Source organism: Saccopteryx bilineata, chromosome 3 (genome assembly GCF_036850765.1).
Source record: "Saccopteryx bilineata isolate mSacBil1 chromosome 3, mSacBil1_pri_phased_curated, whole genome shotgun sequence".
Classification (NCBI taxonomy): domain Eukaryota; kingdom Metazoa; phylum Chordata; class Mammalia; order Chiroptera; family Emballonuridae; genus Saccopteryx; species Saccopteryx bilineata.
In genome coordinates, this window is record NC_089492.1 from 119,825,635 (window position 1) to 119,839,916 (window position 14,282).

The 14,282-nt window shown below is 41.0% G+C and overlaps 1 protein-coding gene across 3 annotated transcripts in view; it reads right to left on the reverse strand.

Moving 5' to 3' along the window:
- The window catches only part of WDPCP (WD repeat containing planar cell polarity effector), a 444,357-nt gene extending 430,076 nt beyond the window's left edge, over positions 1-14,281 (reverse strand). For all 3 annotated transcript variants that reach the window (XM_066267228.1, XM_066267229.1, XM_066267227.1), the window contains exon 1: positions 13,730-14,281. The gene's annotated coding sequence lies outside the window, so the exon portion shown is untranslated. The remainder of the gene's footprint in view (positions 1-13,729) is intronic.
- Between the last annotated feature and the right edge of the window lies 1 nt (position 14,282).

The window sequence follows — 14,282 nt, forward strand, 5'->3', positions numbered from 1 at the left end:
GAGAGAAAGAGAGAGAGAGAAAGAGATAGAGAGAGAGAGAATGGGGAGGGAGGAAAAGGGGTTGCTTCACTTGTGTGCCCTGACCAGGAATTCAACCTGGGACAATCCATACACCTGGTCAACGCTCTAAAACTGAGCCAACTGAGCCAAACAGCCATAGCCAGTCCATTCATTCTCTCTCTCTCTTTTTTTTTTTTTTTTTTTTTTTTGTGTGTGTGTGTGTGGCAGAGACAGAGAGAGGGACAGATAGTGACAGACAGGAAGGGAGAGAGATGAGAAACATCAGTTCTTCATTGTGGTTCCTTAGTTGTTCATTGATTGCTTTCTCATATGTGTCTTGATCTGGGGGCTACAGCAGACCGAGTAACCTTTTGCTCGAGCCAGCGACCTTGGGCTCAAGCTGGTGAGCCTTGCTCAAACCGGATGAGCCCGCGCTCAAGCTGGCGACCGGGTCTCGAATCCAGGTACTCCATGTCCCAGTCCAACACTCTATCCACTGCGCCACAGGCCAGTCCATTCATTTTCAACATAATCATTCATTCTCATACTGATGGGTAAGTGGGTATTACAAATTTTGCTCTTATAAACAGTGCTCATGAACATTCTTGTACCTCTCCTGATTTAAATGGATAACTGTAGGAGTGTAATTGCTACATTGTCTCCAGGCTTACTGTTACTTTTTGATATTATCCCCATTTTATTAATAAACTGAAGCTTACAGAAACCAAGAAACTTATTCAAGGTCACAAACCAAAACAGTAGAATTAAAACAAATTCTACTCCTACTTAAAAGAAAAAAATTCAACATTAGGTAGTTCATATTGCTGGAAACAAACAATTATTAAAAATAATCCTGCCTCACCACCTGTAGTGGTACAGTGTATAAAACATCGACCTGGAATTGCTGAGGTCGCAGGTTCAAAGCCCTGGACTTCCCAGTTAAAGCACACACAGAAAGCAACTACTACAAGTTGATACTTCCTGCCTCTCCCCCTCTTTCTGTTTCTCCCTCTCTTTAGCTCTCTCTCCTCTTTCAAAAAAAATTGATTAAAAAGAATAATAATCCTGATGGATATTTTATCTTGTTTCACAGGATGTTGAAACAGGGATCACATCACATACAAAGAATCTTTAAAATAGATTACCTGCAGGTTTCTAATCAGAAAGAGGAGGTCCTAGTAATTGATTCCAGTCAATTGTATTTCTTGACCACTCCTAGAAACTTTATTACCTGAACATCACATGACTATAATATCCATCCTGTTAAAATATCCTGCTTCACCATTTGTGAAAATTCTAATCAAATATTTTATAGTTAAATATATTGGGATGTGTGTAAATTGTATGTGTGATATACACACATAGAACAGTAATAAAGCACTTCTCATTGATACAGTTTTAAATTAAATCACAAGCATTTTTATTTCTCCCATGAAGAAATTTGATTAAAAAAAGAGAAGCCTGACCAGGCACTGGCACAGTGAATAGAGCATTGGACTGGGATGTGGAGGACCCAGGTTCGAGACCCCGAGGTCGCCAGCTTGAGCGCGGGCTCATCTGGTTTGAGTAAAAGCTCACCAGCTTGGACCCAAGGTCGCTGGCTTGTACAAGGGGTTATTCGGTCTGCTGAAGGCCCGCAGTCAAGGCATGTATGAGAAAGCAATCAATGAATAACTACGGTGTAGCAACGAAAAACTGATGATTGATGCTTCTCATCTCTCTCCGTTCCTGTCTGTCTGTCCCTGTCTATCCTTCTCTCTGACTCTCTCTCTGTCTCTTTAAAAAAAAACAACAAAAAACTCTGTCTCTGTAAAAAAAAAAAAGAAATTTGATTTTGGAATTACTATGTTTAAGACACACTGAAGCAAATGTAATAATCATTTTTAAAATACTCTATTCAACCCCATGTTGCAGGCTTGAGCCCAGAGATTGCCGGCTTGAAGCTCAAGGATGCCGGCTTGAGTCAGGGGTCACTGGCTCAGCTGGAGCTTCCAGTCAAGTTACACATGAGAAAGCAATGAACAACCAAAGTGCCTCAATGACAAGTTGATGCTCTTGCTTCCTGTCTCTCTCTGTCTCTCTAGCTAAAAAGAGTATGAATTCAAACTTTTTATTTAGCTAAGTCAATTAATAACTATATAGCCCTGTACAATTCTTCAATTTAAGAATATTTATGTGGAGAGGATACTGGGAAGATGGTGAAGTAGGAAACACCAGGAATCTATTTCCCTACCTACACAACAATTACTGCACTGGCAAAATCTGATGTAACTATTCTGGAACTCTGAAGTCAGTGGAAAGATGGAAACTTCCTGGGGAAGACCTGAACTGATAGTTGACTCAAATTACAACTCTTAGCACAGTAGCAGCTATGCATCCCTCACTCTGAGCCTATGGCAGACATCTGTGCACGTGTTTGTGAAGCAGCTTGCACACAGTTAGCAGGAACCAGGGCAGATAAAGGCACTCTGTCCTCCAAATACTGGGGACCTGTGCTCTGATTAGATTACTGCTTCTAATCATGGAAGTGCAGCCATTGTTTTTGCAACTGTCTTCACTGCTGCAAGCCCCTCGCCCTCAAGACCAGAGCTCTTTTCATCTCCTTTTTTTTTCTTTTTTCTTTTTTATAGTGAGAGGATGGGAGGTAGAGACAGACTACCGCATGCGCCCCAAACAGAATCCACCTGACAAGCCCACTAAACAGCGATGCTCAGCCCATCTGGAGCCATTGTTTAGTACCTGAGACACAGGCCATGCAGCCATCCTCAGTGCCTGGGGCCAACTCGCTCCAGTCAAGCCATGGCTGCAGGAGGGGAAGAGGAGGAGAGAGGGAGGGAGAGAGAGAGAGAGAAAGAGAGAGAGAAAGAGAGAGAGAGAGAGAGAGAGAGAAGAAGAGCAAAGCAGCAAAGTGAGAGAGGAAGGGATGGAGGAGTAGATGGGCACTTCTCCTGTGTGCCCTGGCTGGGAATTGAACCCAGGACATCTACATGCCAGGCTGACGATCCACCACTGAGAAAACTGGCCAGGGCCTGATCTCCTTTTCATTTTTTGCTTTTTTCTCTTTAGGGGCAAGACATTAAAAACTAGGGACATTCAAAAGTCACTGCTTCTACATGGGAAATTAGAAAGTAGTAAAGTATGCCTGCCCAAAGAAAGATTCAGAAAAGAGCTGAGTGGACATTAAGTTTACATCTTAGTTTGATCCTTAGCATACAGACAGCGTACAATAATCAAAAACAAAACCGCCTGACCAGGCAGTGGCACAGTGGATAGAGCATCAGACTGGGATGTGGAGGACCCAGGTTCAAGACCCCAAGGTCATCAGCTTAAGTGCGAGCTAATCTGGTTTGAGCAAGGCTCATCAGCTTGAGCCCAAGGTCGCTGGCTCGAGCAAGGGGTCACTCGGTCTGCTGAAGCCCCCCAGTCAAGGCACATATGAGAAATCAATCAATGAACAACGAAGGAACTGCAATGAAGAACTGATGTTTCTCATCTCTCTCCCTTCCTGTCTGTCCCTATCTGTCTCTCTCTCTGACTCTGTCTCTCCCACAAAAAACAAACAACAAAAAAACCCACACCAAAACAAAACAAAAAAGCAAAGACTGGGTAATGTAGAAAACCTGACTTTCCGAGTTTCCACAGTATTATATCCAAATATCAGTGTTCAATAAAAAATCACAAGGCATACAGGAAATAGTAAAGTATGGCCCATTCAAAGCAAATAAATGTCTGATCAACCTAATGGCAGATATTCTAGGTAAAGACTTTAAAACAACTATCTTGAACATGATCAATGAACCAAAGAAAGATATAGACAAAATATAGAAAAAAATGCATGAACAAAATGCAAATAGCAATAGATAGATAGAAAACCTAAAATAAACCAGAAAAAAGATAGAACTAAAAAATACAATAACTACAATGAAAATTCACTAGATGGATTCAAAGGCAGACTTGGGCAGGCAGAAGATGACTCAGTGAACTTGAAAACAGAAAAATAAAAATTATAGAGGCTCAGAAACAGAAAGAAAAAGGATTGAAGAAAGTGAATAGAGCCTAAGGAACTTGTTGGGTGGGTATCATCAAATGGATGAACAAAGGCATCCTGAGAATCGCAGAAGCAGGGGTAAAAAAACAAACTGAAAACTTCCCAAATTTGAAGGTATAAAATAAACATTCAAGCTACTCAACAAACTCCAATAAGATGAACTTATAAGTCCCACACGAGTACACACTATAATCAAACTTCAAAAAGACAGAGAAACTTTAAAGCAAGAGAGTACATCATCACATAAAAGGGATCCTTAAGATTATTTGCAGGCTTCTAATCAGAAACATTGGAAGCAAATTTGTTCAAAGTGCTAAAGAAAAACTTGTCAGTTAAAAATCCTATATCTGGCAAAACTATCCCTCAAAAGTGAAGGAGAAATCAAGACATTCCCTGCCGCAGAACAGAGCAGCTAGTAATTGTCCGGATACTGAGAACGGTGGGGAATGAAGAAATAAAGTCAGAGAGAAAAAGGATGGGATCCAGAGGTCTCTCTGCACCGCCCATAGCTTGCAAGAGCAAAGCAAAGCTCCAGGTCTTCTCTGTCTGCTTTATGATATAACGCCAAGCAAATGCAAATAAGGAAGTCTCCCGTACAAAGTCACACATCTGAAGAATAAACAGGAATTCTCCTAAGGCCAGGAATTCATTTAAGGTATAAAAAGGAATCCCTCCAACACCATTTATAACTAAAATCAACCAACATCAGAACAAACAAAGGTGAGAGGAAGGGCATGTATTATAAATTACCTCTAGCAACTTAATCAAGCAAGTGAGGTGGAGGGATGGGACCAGTACAAATAAAATACTCAGCTTCAAAGCCAATATGGAGTTGTGGGGAAGAGCTTAGCTTTTAACTCAATGGTAGTCAACCTGGTCCCTACCGCCCACTAGTGGGTGTTCCAGCTTTCATGGTGGGCAGTAGCAGAACAACCAAAGTATAAATAAAAAGATAGATTTAACTATAGTAAGTTGTTTTATAAAGATTTATTCTGCCAAACTTAGCAAAAATCCAACATAAAGTACTTGGTAAGTAATTAGTATTATATGCTTTAACTTGCTGTAACTCTGCTTTATAAATTTTATAAAGTAAAGTTACTTCCCTACTTTATAAATCACCATTACTGTGGAACCAGGGGGCAGTTAGAAAATTTTACTAGTAACAGATATACAAAAGTGGGCAGTAGGTATAAAAAGGTTGACTACGCTGCTTTAGCTTAAACCTTAAACTGTGAGGGCTTTGCCAGCTTACAGTCTCCCACAATTCCCAAGCAAACAAAATTTGAGGGTATTCTTGGACACCAGACCTGCCCTGCAAAAAATGTTCAAGTGAATCCTGCAAGGTGAAATGAAAGAACAGTAGACAGTAAATGGAACTTAAAGCCATATGGAGAAATAAGAAATGTCAATAAAGATAAATACATGGACGATTATAAAAGCTAGTAACTGTATTATTGTAACAATGGTCTGTAACAATACTTTTGTTTTCTATGTGATTTAAGAGATTAATATATATATTTAAAGAAGAAAAAAATAGTGTAAAAGCTAATCTTACCATTACTTAGATTATAAAATCCAAATCTTGTTTTCTACACAATTTGGGAGACTAATGCATTTAAAAGAATTATTGACCTGTTTGAGAAATGTAGAAAGATATAATCCTGTGATATTAATGATCAAAAGGGGTAGAGAGAGAGTTGTAAATGAGCAGGTTGTGGGTGGAGCGCAGGGCGCATTTCTAACAGCTGTGGCCTCTGCCTCAGGAGCTAAAAACAGCTGGGTTGTGAGTATGGCCCCAGATGGGCACAGCATTGGCCCCAGGTGGGGGCTGCTGGGTGGAACCAGGTCGGGGCGCATGCGGGAATCTCTCTCTCTCTAGCTCTCCTCCTCTCACTTGGAAAAGAAGAAGAAAGGTGTGTTGTTTAATTTCAACAGTTTTGAGAATTTTCTAGTTTACTTTTGTTATTGGTCTAACTTCATTTTGTCATGGCCAGAGACATATTTTGTATGATATCACTTTAAATCTATTAGGACTTAATTTGTGATGTAATATATGGTGTATCCTGTGTATATCTCATGTATACATCTTCCCATGAGAAGAATGTGTATGCCTGGGGCCGATGCACTGGTAATAATCGAGCCATGGCTGCAGGTGGGGAGAGTGAAAGAAAGAGAAAGAGAAGAGGAAGGGGAAGGGAAAGGGAAAGGAGAAGGGGAAGGAATGGAGAAGCAGATGAGCACTTCTCCTGTGTGTGCTGACCAGGAATCTAACCCAGGACATCTATACATGGGCTGACATTCTACCACTGAGAAAACCAGCACGGACAACAACACACTTTTTAAAATTTATTAATTTTAGAGAGAAAGGGATAGGGATAGAAATAAATATAGATATTCATTGGTTGATTTTTTTTTTTTTACAGAGACAGAGAGAGAGTCAGAGAGAAGGATAGGGACAGACAGACAGAAATGGAGAGAGATGAGAAGCATCAATCATTAGTTTTTCGTTGTGCATTGCGACACCTTAATTGTTCATTGATTGCTTTCTCATATGTGCCTTGACCATGGGCCTTCAGCAGACCGAGTAACCCCTTGCTCCAGCCAGCGACCTTGGGTCCAAGCTGGTGAATTTTTGCTCAAACCAGATGAGCTCACGCTCAAGCTGGTGACCTCCAGGTCTCGAACCTGGGTCTTCGCATACCAGTCCGACACTCTATCCACTGCGCCACCGCCTGGTCAGGCTCATTGGTTGATTCTTATATGTGCCCTAACTGGGGATCGAACCCACAACCTTGTCAAAGGTATGACACTCTTAACCAACTGAGCTACCTGGCCACAGTCTAAAGAATACACTTTTAAACAACTATTATATTGAAAATATTTAGGAAAAAAATGAAAACAAAAACAAAGCATACCAAAACTTATGGGGCACAGCAAAAGCAGTGCTAAGGGGGGAATTTATAGGAATTTATAGCTATAAATGCTTACATTAAAAAACAAGACCTTAAATCAACAACTTAATAATATTACAACTAAAGAAACTAGAAAAACTAGAACAAACTTAGTCCAAAACTAACAGAAGGAAGAAAACAATAAAGATTGGAGCAGAGATAAATAAATAGAGACTAGAAAAAGAACAGAAAAATCAATGAAACAAAATGTTGGTTCTTCAAAAAGATCAACAAAATTGCCAAACCTTTAGCTACATAGACAAGAAAAAAGAAGACTCAAATTACTAAATTCAGAAATCAAAGTGAGGACATTACCACAAATAGTACAGAAATAAAAGAATTATAGGCTAGTATTACGAACAATTGTACCTAAAAAATTGTATTACCTAAAATGAAAGACAAATTCCTAAAGAAACAGTCTATCAAGACCAAATCACAATGAAATGGAAAAGCTAAATAGACCTATAACTAGTATGAGTGAATCAGTAATAAAAATTCCCAACAAAGAAAAGTCCCAAACCTGACAACTTTACAAGTGTATTCTACCAATCATTTAAAGAGCAATGCTAATCATTTTCAAACAATCCAAAAAGTTGAATACAAGGAAACACTTACTAATTCATTCTATGAGACCAGTATAACCCCGATACCAAAGCCAAAGACGCTACAAGAAAACAAAACTACAGAGCAATATCCCTTCTGAACATTGATGCAAAAGTTTTCAACAAAAAACTAGCAAACAAAAATCAGCAGCATATTCAAAGGATAACACCATGTCTAAGTGGGCTTTATTTTTGGGATGCAAGGATGATTTAAAATATGAAAATTGATCAATATATGATAATATACCCACAAGGCTCTAATTGGCTCAGTAGTAGAGCATCAGCCCGACATGTGGATGTCCCAGGTTCGATTCCTAGTCAGGGCACACAGGAGAAGCGATCATCTGCTTCTCCACCTCTCCCCTTCTCACTTCTCTCTCTCTCTCTCTCTCTCTCTGCCTCCCTCCCTCCCTCCCTCCTTTCCTCCTTCCTGCAGCCATGCCTCGATTAGAGTGAGCTGGCCCAGGGTGCTGAGGATGGCTCTATGGGCTCAGCCTCAGGTGCTAAGAAGAGCTTGGTTGCTGAGCAACAGAGCAATGCCCCAGATGGGCAGAGCATCACCCCCTAGTGGGCTTGCCAGGTGGATCCCAGTTCAGCGCATGCAGGAGTCTGTCTCTCTGCCTCCCTTCTTCTCACTGAATAAAAAAAGTACATCTACAAAATGAAGGGAAGAGCATACAATCATCTCAATTGCTGCAGAAACAAACATCTGACAAAATTCAATACCCTTTCAAAATAATAACAACCAAATAGAAGAATAAGGGACCACCTCAACATAATAAAAGTTATATAAAAAAATGTGAACACCAAACTCAATGGTGAGAGACTGAAAGTCTTTCTTCTAGGACCAGGAACAAGGCATGCCCACTTTCACTATGTCTATTCCACACAGTATTGGAAGTTCTAGCCAGAGCAATTAGGCAAATAAATAAATAAGAAAAGGCATCCAAGTAGGAAAATAAGTAAAATAATCAGTGGGCAGATGATATGATGTTATATGTATAAAACCCTAAAGAATCCACCAGAAAAAAAACTGTCATAGCTAATAAATTCAGCAAAATAGTAGAATACAAAGTCAAAAGACAAAATCAGTTGCTTTTTATATACCAACAATGAACAATATGAAAAGGAAATTACAAAATCAATTCCATTCACAATAACATCAGAACAAATAAAATATTTAGGAATAATCTTAACCAAGAAGGTTAAAGACTTGTTCAATGAAAACTACAAAACACTGCTGAATGAAGTTAAACATGATATAAATAAATGGAAAATATCCATATTCATGAATTGAAAGACTTAATATAGTTAAACTGTTATTACCCAAAGCAACCTACAGATTCAACTGAATTGCTACCAAAATCCCAATTACACTATCTGTTGTAATAGAAAAACCCCTCCTAAAATCCATATTGAATCTCTAAGGACCCCAAATAACCAAAATAATTTTTTTAAAAACAACAAAATTAAGTGAGAGAACTCACACTTCCTGATTTCAACATTTATTACAAAGCTACAGTAATTTAAACCATATTAAATTGGCATAAAGAAAGGTATATTAGATCAATGGGATAGAATATAGAGAGCCCAGAATGAAACCATCACATATATGGTCAAATCATTTTTCACAAGGGTGCCAAGATCATTCCATGGGGAAAAGACAGTCTTTTCAAAAAATGGTGCTAGGAAAACTGGGTTACCACATGCAAAAAAAAAAAAAAAAGATGTTGTACCCTTACCTATCACCATATATAAAAATTTACTTAAAATAGGTCAAGAACCTAAATGTAAGACCTAAAACAATAAAACTCTTAAGAAGATAGGACAAAAGCTTCACAAATAACTTTTGAGAAGCTATCATTTGTGTAGTTTTAATTTAGTATCAAAGATGACTATCCACAGTTATCTGAAAAGGTCATTAAAATACTATTTCTAAAAAAAAAATACACTATCACCCTGGCCAGATGGCTCAGTGGTAGTGTCAGCCTGGCATGTGGAAGTCCCAGGTTTGATTCCTGGCCAGGGCACACAGGAGAAGTGCCCATCTGCTTCTCCACCCCTCCCCATCTCCTTCCTCTCTGTCTCTCTCTTCCCCTCCTGCAGCCAAGGCTCCATTGGAGCAAGGTTGGCCTGGGCACTGAGCATGGCTCCCTGGCCTCTGCCTCAGGCGCTATTATGGCTCCAGTTGCAATGGAGCAACGGCCCTGATGGGCAGAGCATCGACCCCTGGTGGGCTTACTGGGTTGATCCTGGTCGGGTTCATGCAGGAGTCTGTCTGACTACCTCCCCACTTCTCACTTCAGAAAAATACAAAAACAAACAAACAAACCACTATCCACAGAGTAAAAAAGCAGCCCATACAATGGAAGAAAATATTTGCAAATCATGTATCTTACAAGGAATTAATATCCAAAATATAGAGAGAACTTCTAAAACTCAACAACAACAAAAAAAACAACCCAAAAATGAGCAAAAGACTTTAGCAGATATTTATCCAAAGAAGATATATGAATGGCCAATAAGCACATAAAAAAATGTTTAAATCACTAATCACATGGCAACTATTTTTTAAAAAGAAGAAAATAAGAAGTGTTGGCGAGGATGTAGAGAAATCAGAATCCTTGTGCAATGTTGTTGATAATGGTGATAATGGAAAGCAGAATGGTAGTCCCTCAAACTGTCATATGTTCCAGCAATTCCATTCTGGGTACACACCTAAAAAAAACTGAAAGCAGGGTCTCAAAGAGAAATGTGTACAGCCACATTCACAGCAGTATTATTCACAATAGCTAAAATGTGGAAATAACCCAATTGCCCATCAACTGATGAATGAATGGAAAAGCAAAATATAGCATAAACAATGGAATATTATCCAGCCTTAAAAAGGGAAATTCTGCAATATATTTCTACATGCATGGATGAACCTTGAAGACATTACATTATGCTGGGTGAGATAAGCTAGTCATAAAAATACAAATAATTTTTAATTCCACTTATATGAGGTACTTAGAGTGGTGTAAATCATAAAGACAGAAATTGTGATGGTAGTTGCCAGGGACTGGGAGGAATGGAGAATAGGAGTTTTGTTTAACAAGTACAGAATTTCAGTTTTACAAGATGACAGGGGTTGCTGGGTGAATCCTGGGTACAGTACATGCAAGAGTCTGTCTATCTCCCCTCCTCTCACTTGGAAAAGGAAAAAAATAATGTGTGTGTGTGTGTGTATGAACCAGCAAGATATTTAATAAGAAGAATAAAGATAAGGTCATAGAGCAAATATTTCCAAATAAAACATTATAAAAATTAATAAAAAGCTACACATATCAACATATACAGACACTCTAACTGGACCCCCGCTGTTGGTAAGGCCTGAACCTGTCCCAATATTTCAAGCCTTTACATATGGCACATACTCTTCCACCTACTTAGAATGTGGCAGGGACACAGATATCCCAGAATAGTAGACAGCAGCAGACAAATATTATTCAGTGTCACCAGGGAATGACTCATCTTTTTCAATCCCTCCTGAAGACGTGGCTGGCTAATCCTAAATCTGATTCAAGATCCAGGATAGGGTGATGGGTATACAACATAATCAACTGTTCAAATGATGTGAAGATATTTGCCCCAATTCCATGTACTTTAGTTGACCAATGTTACCCTATTAAATTTAATTGCCTAAAAAAAAAAATTAAAAAAAGGATCCAGGATAATGTAATGTTTGTGAACATTCTTTCAAATAGATACCCCCATGCTGTTAGTATGTGTCCTTCCACAATAAAAAGGAATACAGGAATTGGGTTTCTTTCTTACCTCCCAACAGAACCCTTCCTGTGTAGTCAGTACCACAAACAGCTATGCTCTCTACAGAGAGTAGAGCAGCAAAAAAATCCCCCAACAAAGATATGTTGCAGCTGCTCCTGCTCTGGTTGATGCCTTGCTTCCACTAAATTATAGCAGCTGTACAACAGAACTTTCTGTGATGATGAAAATACAGGCAGTCCCCAGGTTACGAATGAGATAGGATCTATAGGTTTGAAAATGTTTAAGTACTTATGTGCACAAAAAGGTAAAAATAAATACTTTAAGATAAACATCTGGCCCTGGCCGGTTGGCTCAGCGGTAGAGCGTCGGCCTGGCGTGCGGGGGACCCGGGTTCGATTCCCGGCCAGGGCACATAGGAGAAGCGCCCATTTGCTTCTCCACCCCCCCCCCCCTTCCTCTCTGTCTCTCTCTTCCCCTCCCGCAGCCAAGGCTCCGTTGGAGCAAAGATGGCCCCGGCGCTGGGGATGGCTCCTTGGCCTCTGCCCCAGGCGCTAGAGTGGCTCTGGTCGCGGCAGAGCGACGCCAGAGCGTCGCCCCCTGGTGGGCGTGCCGGGTGGATTCCGGTTGGGCGCATGCGGGAGTCTGTCTGACTGTCTCTCCCCGTTTCCAGCTTCAGAAAAATACAAAAAAAAAAAAAAAAAAAAAAAAAAAGATAAACATCTGAGTTGTGTATTTAATAGGTAATGTACCATTCCAACTTACATACAAATTCAACCTAAGAACAAACATACAAAACCTATCTTGTTCATAACCTGGGGACTGCCTGTATTCCATATTCTGCCACAGGTCATATTGATCACTTGAAACATAGCTAGTGTGACTCAAGAATTGGATTTTATTTTAGTTAATTTAAATTTAAATAGTCACATGAGACCAGAGGTTACATACAGACTTGGACAAACAGTTCTAGAGCCTTTAAAAAAAATTGGGCTGTGGCCAGTTGGCTCAGCGTGTGGAAGTTCAGGGTTCGATTCCTGGCCAGGGCACACAAGAGAAGTGCCCATCAGTTTCTCCACCCTTCACCCTCTCCTTCCTCTCTGTCTCTCTCTTCCCCTCCTGCAGCCCAGGCTTCATTGGAGCAAAGTTGGCCCAGGTGCTGAGGATGGCTCCATGGCCTTTGCCTCAGGCCCTAGAATGGCTCTGGTTGCAACAGAGCGACACCCCAGATGGGCAGAGCATCGCCCCCTGATAGGCATGCCGGGTGGATCCCGGTGGAGCCAATTCAGGAGTCTGTCTGTCTGACGCCCCCCCCCCCCAACCCTCTACTCCCGCCTCTCACCTGGGGGGGGGGATTAGAAACTTGAAGAATGTATGTTTCCATGTTGGGAGTTTTTTAACATAAAAGTGGCATTTGAAACCATGCAACTCATGGAATAGATCACTAAAGTGTAGCCAAAATAATACAAGAACTCCAATGTTAACAGGTCAGAAGTAAAAAAGAACTTATACGGAACACTGGGAGGGGACAAGCAGCAACATAAGAGGAAAACCAGAAAAGTAGTCTAAGAGCCATGTAAATAAAGTGATTCAAAGAGGAGAGGATCGTTCAGCTATGATAAATGCTATCCATAGATCAAGTTGAGAAGTAGGGTGTTATATTTCTTTCCCACAATAGCAAACCCTCCAAAACTGAAGAGCAAAACACTGAAAGATACTACTTGGCATTCATTTACCAATGGTAAAGGAAAAACCAGAAGTTATACCAATGTTATCTAGTACGTATAGATATTTCATTCCTATTCATTACATATATGCTATTCCAGAGCATCACATTTCCCTTTTAACGTCTACATGAAACAGGGTTTCAAGAGCACAATTCTCTTGGGCAGCATTAATTATAAATGAAAACCTCTACAAGTTGTTTTTTCCAGCTGAGACTGCCTGAAACAATCAGTGTCTCTATTGTGCTACCATGCTTTCCTTAGAAATGCAGGTGTGACATCATCTAAAGGTAAAGATGACACCTTGTTTCCAAAAGAGATGGGCAAAATTGTCAACATTCACAAATGACTTAGGGAAAAAGAACCGTGGACCGTGAACTCCAGGAACGGAGGAGCTCACTTCCCCAAGAGCAGGCGCTCAATGTTTTTCGTTTAACATCAAAAGAGCATCTCACAGCGGAGAGGGGACCCTCCAGAATGCTGTTGCCTCTACACTAAGCGGAGAAAGGACCCGTGAACTCGCGGGCACCCACCCAATGTATCAGCACCAGGGTAGATAAAGCCAACGCCGGACGGCGCACACTCTTGGACCCTAAAGTTTAAAAGAAAACTCGTCGTCCTGAATTCACCCGGACTCACCTGCCTCCGGAGTGGGAAAGATGCGCGGTCCCGGGGCGTCCCTGCAAACCGCTCACCCCGTCACCAGACACAGCCTGGGGTGGAGGATCTCCTGGTTAGGGAAGGAGGCCCTGGGAGGACACGGCGCGCTAGCTCGCTCGGTCTTCCAAATTTCCCAGCAGAAGCAGCCACTGATTCCTCAGGTACCCACCAGCGGCCCGTGCGTGCGCTTTATCTGTCGCCTCGTCGCTTAGCAACAGGAGAAGCCGTCTAGTCTTCCGGACACGTCAATTCCTCCCGCCCGTCCAGAGTGTGAATAGTTTTTAAAAAGATTTTGTTTCCGGGTCGAGCGGGCTGTAGCAGCGGAAGGTCTCCTTACCTCCCACGTTTACCCTTGGGGGACGACAAAGTCTCAGAAGAGCACGTGTGAATGATGTAGCTAAGGAGTCTGAGTCTACCCCCTTGACTGACACACGCCTCCTCTCCCGCCAATGCCTGGGCTCCATCAAGCAGCCCTTCCCTACTGAGCCAAAACCATCCGCTCATCGCCGTCCTCCAATCACCGCGGCTCGCC